The sequence below is a fragment of the Hyla sarda genome, chromosome 5 (genome assembly GCF_029499605.1).
Source record: "Hyla sarda isolate aHylSar1 chromosome 5, aHylSar1.hap1, whole genome shotgun sequence".
In the NCBI taxonomy this organism is placed as follows: Eukaryota; Metazoa; Chordata; class Amphibia; order Anura; family Hylidae; genus Hyla; species Hyla sarda.
Window position 1 is genome coordinate 100,716,297 of NC_079193.1, and position 18,167 is coordinate 100,734,463.

At 44.3% G+C, this 18,167-nt stretch overlaps 1 protein-coding gene across 3 annotated transcripts in view; it reads left to right on the top strand.

Moving 5' to 3' along the window:
* Positions 1–11,524: 11,524 nt before the first annotated feature.
* Positions 11,525–18,167, top strand: part of RARB (retinoic acid receptor beta) — a 946,796-nt gene continuing 940,153 nt past the window's right edge. For 2 of the 3 annotated variants that reach the window (XM_056519992.1, XM_056519997.1), the window contains exon 1: positions 11,525–12,071. The gene's annotated coding sequence lies outside the window, so the exon portion shown is untranslated. The remainder of the gene's footprint in view (positions 12,072–18,167) is intronic. The other variant, XM_056520000.1, reaches the window with a different exon arrangement.

The following is an 18,167-nucleotide window of genomic DNA, read 5'->3' on the forward strand; positions in this document are numbered from 1 at the left end:
CCATCTAGAAAGACCACTTCCACCAAGTCATGTAACTGTAGATGATGAGAAATCCACTGATACTGGGCTTAATGTCCTATTATCAGGCTCTTCCTCCTCCTGAGAATGAGCCAACCAGTCTACATTGGCCATATTATAGTGCTGATATGGCTACCAATATGCTTACTGGCAGAGGACATGGCAGGGGTGCTTTTTCCCTTACCTCATCCTCAATCCATCTATTGCCAGGCTATTTTTTTTAAGATTTTGCTTTTCGGGTGCTTGTCACTCACCAGTTAGTCAAGTGCTAGACAACTTTTACTCTCACAGCTAGAAATGCAGTTTTTTTTTTTTTTTTATTAAACCCAGATGGAAATGCTCGGTTTTCGCTAAAACCCAGAAAATACAGGTAATGTGGCAAAAAAAGGACTAGTCAAATTTAAAGTGGTATTCTGGGTTTATACATCTTATCCCCTACACAAAGGATAGGGGATAACATGTATGATTTCAGGGGTCCCGTCGATGGGGAGCCCCGCGATCTCGGTGGGGCCCCCCAGCATTCTGTGCCAGGCGCTGCCTACGAGATGGGGATGTGACGTCACGGCCATGCCCCCTAGTGATGCCATGCTCCCTCCATCCATGTCTATGGGAGGGGGCGTGATGGCTGTGTAGACTGTTTATATCCACTGTATGAGTATGTTTAGTTCAGATTCCAACTGCTTGTGTGGCTCATACAATAAACATACAAAGAGATTTAGGCAGTAAAAAATACATGCAGTTTTATCAATTAGAATTTTTTTTAAATAAAGCTACAGAAAACCATCACAGAACTATATAGTTGGTGCTCTAGCTGTCCCAAATAACAGGGACACTGATACTGCTAAGCATTCAATAAAAATATGTTACTTGACATGTAGTTGCTTTACTTGTCTGCTGAACAATTGATGTACAAAATACCACTTTAGCACACATTCTTTGAAATGTTCTAATGAAAAGGGAAATGAGCAATCGGTGATTTTAATATTTTAAATCCATGGAGGTTGACATCTTGCTTCTTTTATATATAGGATGCTTTGTCCAATACCGTTGATGTCAGCAGAAGATATTTATCTGCTATAACAATATCCAAGAACTCATATGGAACACACATTATTGAGCATGCACAAGCTGTATTATTCACTATAAAGGCATCATTTTTTTTGAACAGGAATTATAATAATTTTTTATCGCACAAATTTTACTATTCCATCTACTCAAAATCAACAGTTCATAAAATGGTAAATTATCTTAGCCACAGTTTTTTTCTTCTGCATGTGGAGAACAATGAGCACTGGAAGAATAGTAATTAGCAATCCAACCTCCATTGTGCGTGTAGAGCCGATGCTACCCAATTGTGAGAAACAATACGATTCATTATTACAAAAGAGATGTTCCCCTATTGTTAATTCATATTCCACACTACATGCTTTGCCACCATTACATGATTATTTTTATTTTAGCTGCATAATAGATTTGGTAAAGACAGTTCGCTTAGTATAATATACTATCCTTCTACACTTTATCTTCTACCATGGTGAAGGATCTGAGGTTAGCAATTTCTTGTAACTAAAAAAAAAACTTTATTTTAGAATGGGGTTCATAGTCAAATCGCAAAAGGAGTTTCTTGGCATAAAATAACCTATATGTTGGATACTCAATGGCAACATTCCTGTGGCTTCTTTCTGTTGCTGGGTGTTGGTTGTGGTAGAGAAGTCCGTTAGGAATAGGAATATCATTGATATGTTCACACATACTATAAATGGGGCGGATTGTATGTTGAAGATGTAATGTTATAGATTTTCTGTTGTGGATTTCATGCCGAGTAGCAACATAAAATTTGTAGAATAAAATCTACGGCATGAAATCCGCAGCATAAAATCTGCAGCGAATACCGTACATATGAAAAAGCCTGCACTAGGGATTTCAACCTTGTTTTAATTATTTCTAAGGCTAGGTTTTCATCTGTTTGTTTTTTTAGTAAAAATCCCCCCAAAACACCCAGCCTTATTTTGCTGCAAATATGCTGCCTCCAAATGTTAGCTGAAGGTTAAGGCTAAGTTTCCACTTGGTTTTTCTTCTGGCAGTTTTTGGAATACAGCCAAAGCAGTTTTTGAGCCAAAGTCAGAAATGTATTCAAAAGGAATAGGACATATAAAGGAAGGACTTACACTTCTCCTTCCTTATGGATCCACTTCTGACTTTGGCTCAAAAACTGCCAGAAAAAAAACCAAGTGGAAACCTAGCCTAAAAGGGATTTATGAAATGACAAACCTACTTGGCGTTTTGAGGATGGCATTTTTTTCTTGGCTGTTTTTTTCCAGCTTTGGGCTCAGTGGCAGTTTTCCAAAATTGCTGCAAGCTGAGACTGGCATATTTTGCCAGCGAAAACATCTTAGTTTCAGCATCTACAAAGGTAATTAGTGATGCAAGACATCATTACTTACCTCTGCTGGCTAAACAGTATACAGCGCAGCATAGCGTCGCAATGTATAATGTCCTTGCTACTAGAGGGGCTAAGCTGTGCCCGCAGCTATACAGCCGCGGGTTCAGCTCAGGATTCACAATATCATTGCAATATCTGACAGTGTAATTCTGCTTCGTTGTACTACTATTTTTTTTATGTGCTACTTGGTATATATAGAGAGGAATTCATCAATTGTTGCACAAAAAGTCTCAGTCACTTCTCATGCGACTTTTGCTTTTGATCATATTTGAAAGTGAACCACCATTTGCAGTGCTTTTAGTCGCAAACAAGTTGCAGTGGCCATCTTATAGACACAAAGCCACACTCATTTACAGTCTAAACAGGTACCATGAGCGTAGGAGCCAGTAAATTCATCAAGTGGCATGTGACTTGATGAATTTGGCACAGAAAGGTAACACCAAATGCAACATTTCTGTTCTAAAATAATACACATACTAGACAACAACAGATGAATTCCCCTCATAGTATTTACTCCCTGGTCCCGATGATCCTGCCCTTTTGTGCCCATTCTTCCTTTTTTATATGTTTTTAAATGATGTTTAATAAATATGGATATTTTTTGTGACTAAATTGCAGCAACTCCATTTGTTCCTTTGCAATCCCGTGTGACGTCACTCCTCCGCCCCCGTGTGACGTCACGCTCCGCCCCTCAATGCAAGCCTACGGGAGGGGGCGTGATAGCTGTCACACCCCCTCCCATAGGCTTGCATTGAGGGGCGGAGCGTGACGTCACACGGGGCGGAGGCATGACGTCACACGCCGCCGGCCTGGTGGTCGCCTGTAATCAGACCCGGAGCGAACACGCTCTGGGGACTGATTACAAACAGGGTGCCCCGTGCATGATCCCGGGGGTCCCCAGCGGAGGGACTCCCGCGATCAGGCATCTTATCCCCTATCCTTTGGATAGGGGAAAAGATGTGTAAGCACCGGAGTACCCCTTTAACAGTTGGACAGAGGTTCTTTTCATTAACCCTTTAAGGACTGAGCCCTTTTTCACCGTAAGGACGGAGCCCTTTTTTGCAATTCTGACCACTGTCACTTTATGCATTAATAACTCTAAGATGCTTTTACCGATTATTCTGATTCTGAGATTGTTTTTTAGTGACATATTCTACTTTATTTTAGTAGTAAATTTTCGTCGTTACTTGTATCCTTTCTTGGTGAAAAATCCCAAAAATCACATTTCATGAAAATTTTGAAAATTTTGCATTTTTCTAACTTTGAAACCCTCAGCTTGTAAGGAAAATGGATATTCCAAATACATTTTATATTGATTCACAAATACAATGGGGGAGATTTATCAAAACTTGTCTCGAGGATAAGTTGCCCAGTTGCCCATAGCAACCAATCAGCTCACTTCTTTCATTTTTAACAAGGCCTCTACAAAATGAAAGAAGCGATCTGATTGGTTGCTATGGGCAACTGGTCAACCATTCCCCTGGACAAGTTTTGATAAATCTCCCTCAATATGTCTACTTTATGTTGGCATCATAAAATGGACATATTTTTACTTTTTGAAAACATTAGAGGGCTTCAAAGTATAGAAGCAATTTTCAAAATTTTCATGAAAATTGCAAAATCTGAGGGGACAGATGTTACAGAACTACAACTCCCAGCATGCCTGGGCATTCTAGGCATGCTGAGAGTCGTAGTTTTGCAACATCTGGAGGGCTACCATTTGGGCACCACTGTAATAGTGGTCACCAAACTGTGACCCTCCAGATGTTGCAAAACTACAACTCCCAGCATGCCCAGACAGCCTTTGCTGTCTGAGCATGCTAAGAGTTGCAGTTTGGCAACCACTAGGAAGGCACCTTCCTTGATGCTCTACGCCGTCGCCCCTACCTACGCCGCTGATCTCTGCTGATGCCACCGATGATCGCCGGTCCCCACCGCATCTTCTTCACAGGTACCGGCCGCCATCTTCTCTCCCCGTTCTGCCCAACATCCAGGGGTGCGCAGAGCAGGGGGTTTCCATGGTAACCCACCGTCTTCAACTGCCATTGGTCAGTACTCATTGCTGACTAATGGCAGGGGATAGGAGGAGGTGGCACTGCTGCAACCTCGCTCCTATCCCTTAGGATGATCGGGGCTGTCACCGTTCGGGGGTATACCGTTATATATCGTGGAACCGCCATAAGTTAAAAAAATACCGCGATACACATATTTGGCCATACCGCCCGCCCAGTCTCAGGACCCCCCCTCGGCGATGTGTCGGGATGCCTGCTGAATGATTTCAGCAGGCATCCCGGTCCCCGACCCGCTAGCGGAATTCCCACGGGCGTAACCATATGCCCTCAGTCCTTAAGGACTACGCCTGGATACGCCTGCCATCCTTAAAAGGTTAAATTCTGTTCCCCTTCTTCTCCAAACGTACCTTTCCTCATTCCGGCCAAAAAGTTAAATTTTAACCTCATTGGTCCACAGAACTTGTTTCCAAAATGCATCAGGCTTGTCTATATGTTCATTTGCAAAGTTCAAACGTTGATTTTTGTGGTGAGGACGTAGAAGAGGTTTTCTTATGAGGACTCTTCCATTAAGTATCTCTTTATAGTGGAATAGTGTACCACAACTCGTGTCTGCCAGATCTTTCTGGAGGGATTGTGCAGTCAAACGTGGGTTTTAAATAGTTTTTCTCGCAATCATTTTCTCGCGAGCTGTTCTGTCTGATAATTTTCTTGGTCTTCCAGATGTTGCTTTTACTTCCACTGTTCTTGATGACTGCCATTTCTTAATTACATTCCGAACAGAGGATATTGACATCTGAAAACGTTTTGCTATCTTCTTATAGCCTTCTCCAGCTTTGTGAGCGTCAACTATTTTCAGTTTCAGATTTCTAGACAACTGCTTAGAAGAACCCATGGTGCTGATTGTTGGGGCAAGTTCAGATGAGTCTGGGCATTTAAAACCTTTGAGATTGACATCACCTGGTCTTCCCAGATGATGATTGAGAACAATCCATGACACTGGCAGGTCTCAGCTTAGCAAAGTGGGCAGTGCATGATATAAATTCTGCTGGGGGCCCAAACTTTTGCAGATGCCATTTTTTTGTTTTCTGTTATTTTGAAAGTGTAAATGATGGAAATAAAATCTAACTTTTGTTAACATATTATAAGAATGTCTAATCTGTAATTTGATGCTTTTTGGAGATTTTTCCCATCTTTCCCTAGCTTCTTTATGCACATTAATAAAATTTTTTACCTGGGGTACCCAAACTTTTGATCCCCACTGTACAGTTCAATAAAATCACATATATGACACAGCTGGCATAGAAGAAATGGGTACCGGGGGGAGGGGATAATACTCATTGGGCTAATGCCCATTTAAAATTGCATGCAATGGAGGGATCAATAGGAGGAAAAAGTGTATGAAACAGCAGACGTGGGCTACATGAGCGACCTATATTAATGAATCACAAACAAGAAAACAATCCAATGGAGACTCCTGGACAAAGCCTGTATGGTGAAACGCGTCGGAGCTGTGGTGGGTAACTGGGGTTGGGGGAACACTATTGTGTGTTGTATACTCTGCATGAACTTTCCCTGTGATTAACTCTGATTGCATTTGTTATTATACACTGCAATCTGCAGAGCACAAGTCACTTTATACAGTATATCTGGTGACATGATCCGGCAGCGACATTAAAGTGATCCATGGGTTTGTTCTCTCATTTGTGATTCATTAATATAGGTCGCTCATGTAGCCCACCACTGCTGTTTCATATACTTTTTCCTCCTTTGGGTGATTGACCCCTCCTTTGCATGCAATTTTATATATTAGCCCAATGAGTATTATCCCCTCCCCTGGTGCCCATTTCTTCTATGCCCCCTGTGTCATATATGTGATTTTATTGAACTGTATGTCATTTTGAAAATAAAGAAATACTGTTTTATATTCCCGCTTTGGTCTTAAATAATGTTTTTTTCTTCCTTTTTGGTGTTATAAAGTGTGAACCCAGCCCAAATACCTCTTTTTAGTTTATTAAATTCTGCATAGATGTTAGGATTGTGTTCGGTCTCGTTTAAAACTGCCTGTGTATTTCATTTAAAAAATGTGTCTGAAAAATTGCATCTGCATTTTAATATTAATGCGCTCTATGTAAGTCAATGGGAAGGTGGTTGTTTGTGCACACAATGGCCCTAATTTACTAAGAGTGTCAGATTTTTACTAGTGTGAATATTGTTTCAGACTTGCAGGATTCCTCTTTATTTACTAAGGGGATTCGAGATTTACAAGTTGGAAAATTTTTCCGACCAGCTTTTTCTAGGTGGAAATTTCCAGCCATTTAGTCACATGACTTTTTGTGAATTTTATAGTAAATAGGTAGGGTTGTGAAACCACACCCCTTTTCGTTCCGACCACGCCCCTTTGTGACAGACCACTGCCTTTTTCGGCTTTTCACATTGCAATGTCAGGTTTGTTGGATTTTCCTGGCGCACTCTGGTGCAGACATGTCGAAGACACTGGTCCTGATTTACTAAGAGTGAAGTGTTGTTTTCTTTGTGGGTTTTAATTTAACCCCTTGCCACAAAACGCAGTTTCTAAACGGCGCTGCGGCACGGGAGGGTTGAGGGAGGGCTGAGCTCGCATCATACCGGCACGGTCCTGACTGCTATCAGCAGCCAGGACCTGTGACTAATGCCGGACATCACAGTTCATGCAGATGTCTGGCACTGAATCTCTAGACACGGCGATCAAAGTTGATCGCCACATCTAAAGTGAAAGCTTCCCGGCAGCTTAGTCGGGCTGGTCGGGACCATCGTGGTAAAATTGCGATGTCCCGATCAGCTAGGACGCAGCAGAAGGGTGCCTTTCCTGCCTCCTACGTGTCCGATCGGCGATTGATTGCTCCAAGCCTGAAATCCAATCATTTGCTGATAACACTGATCAATGCATTGCAATGCAATGGCATTGATCAGTGTATTGAATCAATGCACTGCATGTTCAAGTCCCCTATAGGGGCTATAACATTGCAAAAAATAAAAAGTGAAAAAAAGTTAAAGATGATTTAACCCCTTTCCTAATAAAAGTTTGGATTTCTCTTTAGTATACAGCCCCTAAAAAGTACTGGAAGGATTAAGATTTTTTAATAGAAGTTATTTACTAATCTGTTTAACTTTCTGGCAACAGTTGATTTAAAAAAAAAAAAAAAAGTTTTCCACGGGAGTACCCCTTTAACACACCAAGGCATACCTGTACGCCTTGAAGCGCTAAGTAACTACTTTCGTTTTTTCCTCCTTACCTTTAAAAAAATCATAATTCTTTCAATTTTGCACCTAAAAATCCATATGATGGCTTATGTTTTGCACCACCAATTTACTTTGTAATGACATCAGTCATTTTACCCAAAAATCTATGGCCAAACGAAAAAAATAATAAAAAAAAAAAAAAAAAAACTCATTGTGCGACAAAATTTAAGAAAAAAAATCGCCATTTTGTAACTTTTTGGGGCTTCCGTTTCTAGGCAGTACCTTTTTGCGGTAAAAATGACACCTTCTCTTTATTCTGTAGGTCCATATTATTAAACTGATACCCTACTTATATAGGTTTGATTTTGTTGTACTACGGGAAAAAAAAATCATAACTACATGCTCAGAAATTTACTCGTTTAAAATTGTCCTCTTCTGACCCCTATAACTTTTTTATTTTTAATTTACATATTTACCATTGCCACACATGTAATTGTCCAAAATATTAAAATAGGTTTATGATCTTGCATGGTAAGTGATGTAAAAGAATACCAAAAAAAAAAAATTCTAATCACATCATATATATTAAAAAAAAAAAAAAAAAAAAGTTATCAAATAGTCATCAAAACAAACATGGTACCATTATCAACTACAGATCACAGCGCAAAATTAGCCCTAACATCCCTCTACACGACAAAATTAAAAAGTCAGATTACGGGTCAGAAACAAATCATTTTATGCATACCAATTTTGGTACAAAAAAGAAAAACTATATACATTGGCTATCGTTTTAATCATATTGACCTACAGAATAAAGGGTACAAGTCATTTTTACCATAAAAAGCACTCCCCATAAATAGAAAAACTGTGGTTTTGTTATAAATTTCCACCCACAAATAATAATGTTTTGGTTTTGCTGTACATTTTATGGTAAAATGAAAGGTGAAATTACAAATCTTATTACTGGTGGATCTATCTTTTGTAGATATAAAGTATATATAATATATATATATATATACACACACACACACACACACACACACAGAACACAATTATAAAGGCACATTGGGATTTTAATTTATTCCCATAGATAAAGTTTATTTTTTTTAAGTGATGAAAGTTTTCTGCTTTGATGGAGGGCTCCTAGGTTTAGCCCCTTAAAGGAGTACTCCAGGATAAGAAAACGTATCGTATAGGGGATGAGTTCCAGATCGCGCGCGGGGGGGGGGGGGGGGGGGGGGGGATGGGGGTCCGACCGCTGGGGCCCCCCGTGATCTCCTGTACGGGGCCCTCGGCTCTTTGCCTAAATAGCGCATTTCGACCACCGCATGATGCGGCGGCCGACATGCCCCCTCAATACATTTCTATGGCAGAGGCTGCTGATTGCAGCGCTCCGGCTCTCCCATAGAGATGTATTGATGGGGCGTGTCGGCTGCCGCGTCATGCGGTGGTCGGACGCACCCCCTGGCCGCTGACTGTCGGGGCCCCGTATGGGAGATCACGGGGTGCCCCAGCGGTTGGTCCCCCTGCGATCTGAAACTTATCCCCTATCCTTAGGATAGGGGATAAGTTTTCTTTTCCTGGAGTACTCCTTTAAGGACAACGGATGTAAATGTATTTCTTGATGCGCTGGGACTTCGTGCACCAGGACGTTCATTTAGGTACTGTACATGACATGACCGCCGGAGTTCGTATCATGCACAACATCATTACCTGCTGGTAATGGTGGACATCAGTGATTCCACTGATGTCCACCATTAAACCCCTCAGATGCTGTGATTAATACAGATCATGGCACCTGCGGCAATGTGGCACTAGTAAGTGCTGATCAGATCAGCCAAGATGGTGGACAGAGATCCCCTCCCCTGCTCTGCCCGTCCTCCCAGGGTGAGCAGTAGATCGCTCATAATACAAATCATGCATAGCACTGAACAGTATTAGCAATCTAATGATTGTTATAAATAGTCCCCTTTGGAGACATAGAAAGTGCAAAATAAATGGGGGGGGAAAAAAAACGTAAAAAATGTGAAAAAGTCCCTCCTCCCAATAAAAATCACCAATTTTCCCCATTTTATAAAAAAATAATAAAAATTAAATTAATAACCATATTTGGTATTGGTGTATGTGTAAGAGTCCGAACTATCAAAATATAATGTCAATGATTCCGTACAGTGAATGGCATAAGTGTAAAAAAAGGCAGAAGTTGCTGCTTTTAGGCCACATCACACCCCAGAAAAATGAAACAAAAAGTGATCGAAGAGTCACATATATGTACAAGTGGTACAGATAAAAACTACTGATCACAACACCTGCCCTGTATACAGCCCTGTATACGGAAAAAAAGACAAAATTATAGAAATCAGAATATGGTGATTTAAAACATACTCATTTTGATTAAAAAGCTATCAGCAGCCGGGACCTGCCACACATCACCCGAGCACCGCTCTGATGCTCGCGGTCATGTATAGGACGTAAATGTACGTTCTGGTGCGTTAAGTACCACCGGCCATGGCCTGCTTCGTTAAGGGGTTAAGCAAGGAGGAAAAAGTGAAAACGGAAAAAAAGAAACTGGCTTTGTCCTCAAAGTCATAATGGGCTGTGTCCGTAAGGGGTTAAGGGTCTAGTGCCCCGAAAGGGTTGTAACCCTGAAACGGTCTTTGGTATTATACAGTACAGGCGTATTTGTGGGAGGGGGGAGGGGGGTTAAAGAAACAAAAAACTGTTAAGTTCCTGGTGCGGCCCCCATAGCAGACAGGTGATGAGGTGCGCCGTGGTTAGTATCTGGTCCCAGAGGTGGGGTCAGACATTTCAGCTTCCAGTCAGGCTCACCATGCCCTTTTTACCCCTAAGGGTACGTTCACATGTATGCAGATTTGATGCACAGGATTTGATGTGCAGTATTTTCTGCTGCAGAGTTGAATGTAAACTAAATGACTGAGCACAGCTTCTAATCTGCAGTTACAAATCCTGCGCATCAAATCTGTGCAGTATCCTGTATGTGTGAACGTACCCCCTGTCTGGGCATCACAAGCATGACTGGCAGCCACCATGTACCAGTCATGGCCAGCATTACGGTGTCCATTTTAGGACATTGTTAGTCATACCTCCATCAGGCGAAACAGCGTCCCGCTCCCTCCCTCGGACCAATCTCTGTCAGGAGTCACCCGCAACTCCCTCCTCCCTCCTTTGTCATCCTAAAGTCTCTCATCCAAAACTCCATCATCCCTCAGACGAAAAACCTTCCTACCGTGTAGCAGAGCCGAATCAGTGTCGGCTCTCTGCTATACGGGTTCTGCTGTACATGCTATTCAATGTCGGCTCTGCTATACAGTGCTGTGCAGCGTCGGCTCTGCTATGCATCTGAGGGAGAATCGTCTGAGGCATGACGGCGTTTTGGATGAGGGAGTTGTGGCTGAAGGATGACAGTAATTGATGTGAGTGAGGAGGTGGGACGCTGTTTTACCTGACTGAGGCCAGAGGTATGGCTGGCGATGTCCTAAAATGGACACTGTACAGCATAGTTTAAAGTTGGGTTCATTCTACAAAATTTACTAGCAGAAATTTGAAGACGGAATTCCCCCTGGAGAGTCCGTAGTATGAACCTAGCCTTAAAATTCTGATGAGTACTGTTTTCAATGGGATTCTGCTGCCCAGTGCACACTACAGAAATTCTCATGTCCAGTCATGAGAGAAGGACCATGGTGGCTCCCAGTCATGCCCTTCATGTGCCCAGATAGGGAGAAACCCATCTTTCTGTCTGCCAATCAAGCCTGACTGTCGGGAAAAAATGCAAGGTGTGTGTGACTGCAAGCCACAACGTCCCTTCCCCCATGACTGGATAGCAGTAATAGAACCTCCCCTGTCAGGTCCGGGAGCCGGTGTGTAAGGGACCCAATTACAGTGTAAATGTAGCCTAAAACTCCCCTTCGACTGTTAATATGTCGCTATAGCTGTAGACTATGGACGCAATGAACTTTTTCTATATTCCCCATCATCATAGCTGGTAGCCAGCAGGGCGGGAAGGTCATTGTGTGGCGGCTTGCTATCAATAACACCAGACACCTCAGGAGTGTGGTCCCTGGAAAGTTGTGATTACCACACACGTTTATAACGTAGAGGAGCAGGGGTTTATGACGTAGCTATAGGACGTCACGGCTCCTCAGGTCACCCCCGCGTGAAGCGCTCGCAGTCGGGACAGGGGAGCTCCTCACCTCTGCACATGCGCCTCCTCGGGTCTTCCCTATGCGCGGGAGGGGGGAGCTCCTGCAGACCACGGCTCTGTGCTGCTGCTGCTGCTGAGGCTGTCACTGCTGCACTCTCCGCCGCCTCCGCCGCTCTCTGTCATCGCCTGCACCTGCCGGAGGAAAGCGCAGTGTAAGGTAAGCCGCATCCAGTGTGCACAGCGTCATTGTGAGCCGGACAGCCGGGGGCTTGTGATCTGAGGGAAGTTATTGATGGACGTGTTGGTGTTGTCTGGCTGTGCGCGCGCTGTCCCGGGACACGTGTGCACGGGGGCTGCAGCCTTCCTTCCACCGCTGTCACTTGTCTTCCACGTGTGGGAACGGATAGTGCAACTTATATAGTGCGTCTCCTGGCGCCTAGAAACTTGTCTTCTAATACTATCAGCTGTAACCTGGTTGTGCTGACTGCTGTCATCCATCACACGGGTCAGTATACACTATGATAACGTCTTGTGTACAGGATGACAGCTCCATGTACCTCCTCCACCTGCTGGTGACCATATTGTCAGGATGGGGACGTCAGTGCAGGATCAGCGTGCCCTCAATGACCCTCAGCTTCCGATCCCTTAATGACATTAGTGCATTAGTGGTGGCGATTACAGCAGGAGGTCGCCCCCTTGCCCTCCACTGTCGCCCACTGATACTATAAGCCATTGTTTCCCAACCAGGGTGCCTGCAGCTGTTGCAAAACTACAACTCCCAGCATGCCCAGACAGCCGAAGGCTGTCTGGGCATGCTGGGAGTTGTAGTTTTGCAACAGCTGGAGGCACACTGGTTGGAAAACACTGCCATAAGCATTGCAGCAGGGAAGTAACCTAGAACAGTGTTTTCCAAACAGTGTGCCTCCAGCTATTGCAAAACTTCAACTCCCAGCATGTACTGATCGCCGAAGGGCATGCTGGGAGATGTAGTTATGCAACAGCAACTGGAGGTATGCAACTACAACTCCCAGCATGCCGAGACAGCTGTTTGGGCATGCTGGGATTTGCAGTTTTGCAACATCTGAAGGGCTACAGTCTGAGACCACTATACAGTGGTCTCTATACTTTAGCCCTGCAGATGTTGCAAAATTACAACTCCCTTGGCTGCCTTCGGCTGTCTGGGCATGCTGGGAGTTTTAGTTTTGCAACAGCTGGAGGCACCCTGGTTGGAAAACACTTCCATAAGCAATGCAGCAGGGAAGTAACCTAGAACAGTGTTTTTCAAACAGTGTGTCTCCAGCTGTTGCAAAATTACAACTCCCTTGGCTACCTTCGGCTGTCCAGGCATACTGGGAGTTGAAGTCTTGCAACAGCTGGAGGCATACTGTTTGGAAATCGCTGGCCTAGAAGGTAAAGCTGTGTGCCATGACCGGCCTGTGCCCACCAAGCTGGCAGAGCTCGCTTCTCTCTGCAGAGTTTGTGCATTTTGATAGTAAACCATTTTGACAGGAGAAGTGCATGATCCAGAGAAGAGTATGACAGGGTCATTGCTGAAGCATCTGAAAGCTGCAGGAGGCCTGCCCGCATCTGCTGAACTTTACCAGGAGAAGGCACCTTGAAATGAAAGCCCCTCCAGTGCCCGGGGATACCAACTAAAACGCTGCACTATATATATCTGTTCACATAGTCTGCCACTTCCAGACACTTAGATCAGTGTTCCCCAACCTGTGGCTCTCTGACTGCTGCAAATCTACAGCTCCCAGCGTGACCAGACAAAGCTATCCGGGCATGCTGGAAGTTATAGTTTAGCAACAGCTGGAGGGCCACGGGTTGGGGAACACTGACTGATATAGCAGCAGTTAGTGGCGTCCAGGGTCTGTATTGTGACATGATGGTCCCATTTGTTGTCAGGCTGTCCACCAGGTTAAAAAACATGTTAGCTTGAATCGCGTCAGGTAAGGCGGCTTTTTACATGTTTTGAGATGCAATAAAGCAGTGTTTCCCAGCCAGTGTGCCTCCAGCTGTTGCACAACTACAACTCCCAGCCTTTGACTGTCCGGGCTTGCTGGTAGTTGTAGTTTTGCAACAGCTGGAGGCACCCTGGTTGGGAAACACTGCAATAAAGAAATGTTCAGTTTTTACCGTACTTGACTTCCTGTTTTGTTTTGCTGGTTGACAAGCGTCCTTGTGCATCCACCAGACGGAATGAAGGTGCGATGAACTTGTAAATGTACGAGTGAGGGAGCGCGATCACGTATTCACAAATATGTACTACTGACACTACGGTGGCATATGGTATTTTCCTGCTGTTTTGCGATAACATATTGCATCTAAATGGCGCAACCAAAATATTTGTGCTACATGCTGTTGCCTGATTATCTTAAAATAAAAATAAAAAATTGCCAAATCTCAGCGAAGGGGTAAGCAGGTCACGGTCACAAGCTACTTGCATTAAGATTATGGGTAGCAAAGTCATATGCAACTTACACAACAAATCTGGTTAAGGCTGGGTTCACACCACGTTTTTGCAATACAGTTCCCGGATTAGGTTTTAGCTAAAAAAAAAAAAATGGATTCCTCAAAATTTGACCAAACTATATCAAAACGTGTGTACAAATTTTAATCCGTATACGGTTTGAAAAATAATGTCAAGTTGCATCTATTTTTTAAGAAGAAAATGGATACGTTTTGAACTTTTCGTTCCATTATGAATAAAGTTTCACTTGTTTGATTGAAATTCCAATAAAAAACTGTGCACAGTCAAAAACCGAATGGAACCATAGTACGCACATACAGTTCTGTACAGTTCCCATTGACTCCCATGTAAAAAAAATAAAAATAAAAGTACCGTATTTATCGGCGTATAACACGCACTTTTTAGGCTAAAATTTTTAGCCTAAAGTCTGTGTGCGTGTTATACGCCGATACACCCCCAGGAAAGGCAGGGGGAGAGAGGCCGTCGCTGCCCGCTTCTCTCCCCCTGCCTTTCCTGGGGTCTAGAGCGCTGCTGTCGGCCCTTCTCACCCCCTGGTTATCGGCGCCGCTGCCCGTTCTGTCCCCCTGACTATCGGTGCCGGCGCCCCATTGCCGGCGCCGATAGCCAGGGGGAGAGAAGCGGCGCCGACAGCCAGGGGGAGAGAAGGGGCAGCGGCACCCACTGCCGGCGCCGCTGCCCCGTTGCCTCCCCCCATCCCCGGTGGCATAATTACCTGAGTCGGGTCCACGCTGCTGCTGGCCTCCGTCGTGCGTCCCCAGCGTCGTTGCTATGCACGGCGCGGCGCACTGACGTCATGCGCCGCGCCGTTCAGCGCATAGCAACAACGCCGGGACGCACGCCGGAGGCCTGCAGCAGCGCGGACCCGACTCAGGTAATTATGCCACCGGGGATGGGGCAACGGGGCAGCGGCGCCGGCAATGGGTGCCGCTGCCCCTTCTCTCCCCCTGGCTGTCGGCGCCGCTTCTCTCCCCCTGGCTATCGGCGCCGGCAATGGGGCGCCGGCACCGAAAGTCAGGGGGACAGAACGGGCAGCGGCGCCGATAACCAGGGGGTGAGAAGGGCCGACAGCAGCGCTCTAGACCCCAGGAAAGGCAGGGGGAGAGAAGCGGGCAGCGACTGCCTCTCTCCCCCTGCCTTTCCTGGGGGTATATCGGGGTATACACGCGCACACACGCACCCTCATTTTACCATGGATATTTGGGTAAAAAACTTTTTTTACCCAAATATCCTTGGTAAAATGAGGGTGCGTGTTATAGGCCGGTGCGTGGTATACCCCGATAAATACGGTATATGTTTCAATACGGTTTTTCACCCGGACCAAAAACCGTGGTAGGCTACGTTTCTGGGTACGGGAAAAAAAACAGACAAAACCGTACAGGATGCATCTTTTGGCATACTGTTTTCAATGGAGAGTCAGTGCATACGGTTTTTAATACGGTTCAGTACGGTTTTCAAATTAAAAACGTATACGGGAACGTGTGAACCCAGCCGAAGTTGGATTTTTGTGCGACTGTCATGTCCCAGTCGCATTATGTTGTATCACAACCACTTTGACGTTTATTCTTCGCACTGTTGTAATGCATTGTTTTCACTGTATTTCTAGCCTAAATGTTTTATATTTGATTTTTTTCCAAAAATTATGCCAGATACCGTTATGTCTTTTTGCTTTAGTAGAGTCTTCTTCCCATTCCCCGGTTTATCTATGCACATGTGGGATCTAGGGTTTGTGTATTCAGCCATATTGTAGATCCGGTACCCACAGACTGCGGTGCTTCTGATTTCAAATTATGGCTTCCAGATTTTTTATTTTATTGTACGTTCGTACTCTTCTACTATTGTTGACCTGATTTTCCAACTGATGTCTTAATCTGAAAGTTTTAACAATTACTGTATTTATTTATTTTTTTTTTAAATCATTTGTCATTTAAAATGCTGGAGTTGAATAGAGGGGCTGCGGGCAGGGGTCAAATCCTGGGGAAAAAAGTGTGGGAACTCAGCCATGATTTTCAGTCAAGGGCTGGTCCTGCAGGACCTGGTCCTGGGAACAGTGTTCCTGCTGTGGAAAAAGTGCAGGAACTCAGTCCCTATGCGTTCCTGCAGGACTTGAACCGTGGCTGCAGGGGGTCTCACAGTTTCAAGGGAATTTTCTAGATAATGACATGAGCAGCAAGTTTAGCATGGCTGCTGCCGAAACAGTAGTCATGTTAGTCCACATAGGTTTCGACCATCTTGTCTTTTTTTTTATAGAAGATGAGCAGAGATGTCCACATGTACTAAAAGTGGACCTTTGGGACCAGTGCTTACATTAAAGGGGTTCTTCACTGGCCATATTTACTTCCGAACGCTGTTTTCACGCTGTGGGGGTCGGCCACGCCCCTGGTGACATCATGGCCACACCCCCTGAATGAAAGTCTATGGGAAGGGGCGTGACGGCCGTCTCTCCCCTTCCCATAGACTTGCATCGAGGGGGCGTGGCTGTGATGTCACCAGGGGTGTTGCCGACCCCCGCAGCATGAAAACAGTATTCGGAACATCTACTTCTGAATGCTGGCCAGTGGAGTACCCCTTTAAGGCTATGTTCACACGGCGGAAGTTCCGTCCTTCCGCACAGATTACATTTTGCAGAGCTGGCTACAGATTTTTTGCAGTTTTGCTGATTCCACACAGAATGTGCACGGACTTTGTGCTGAATTTATACAGAATTTCTTTCACTCAACTCACAGATTTCAGATGGAATTGACTTCAGTGGGCCATGGAATTCCCCAAAAAGAATTGACATGTGTTTTCTTTTTGCAGAATCCGCGTTGACGCGTTTCTGCAGCGGAATATATTGTCTTGTGAAGACAGCGGAAATTCCATTCACTGCAATGTTAACTTCATGTAGAAGAATTTCCAAGCTGAACTTTTCCACTGGATTCTGCACGGAAATTCTGCTGTGTGAACATAACCCTAGAGTTTACATGGGCAGATCATCTGCAATTTTTCTGCAATGGTTTTTTTCTTTGCGAAATTTCCCTATTTGGCTATGTTCACATGGCAAAATTTTCGAGCTAAATCTTCGGGAAAAATTTTGCCCAGAAATTCTGCAATATTAACTGCACATTTATCAAAACTAGTGTAGAGGAAAAAGTGGTGCACTTGCCCTTAGAAACCAATCCGATCGCTGCTTTCATGTTTCACAGGCCTCATTGAAAATTAAAGAAGCAATCTGGTTGCTACGGGCAACTTCACCATTCTTCCTCTACACTGGTTTTGATAAATCTCCCCCATTGTGTTGAATGGTGGAATGTCCGCAGTGGAAATTTCACAGCTGAAATTCTGCATTCTGGATTCTGCAAAAACATTGAACATGTCAATAGTTTTTGCAGATTTCCAGGCAGAGTGCCCCATTAAAATAAATGGAACTCTGAATTTCTGCCCGAATCTCTGTGTTGAGCGCACAGACATTCTGCATAAATTCCGTGCATAATTTGCAAAAAAAAATAGTCACCTTTGCAGAACGTAACATGAGCGGAATCCCTGAAATTTTGCCGTGTAAAAAAGCCTCACATGGAAATTCTGCTTGGATCTGCCTTATATTACTTGTGTGCCATGTTTTTTGCATGGAGAAGTAGAAGAAATTCAGTGAGGAAGTTCTGTCATGTGAGACCAGCCTTAAAGTCAACAATATATGCTGCAGATTTGCCTCAGTAGATCGGCCATTGTGAACACCCCTTTAAAGGGGTATTACCATCTGACCATGTTATGGAATGCTGATCTGTGGGGGTCTGAACGCAGGGACCCCTTCTGAGAAGGGTGATATAAAGGCTGATGGTT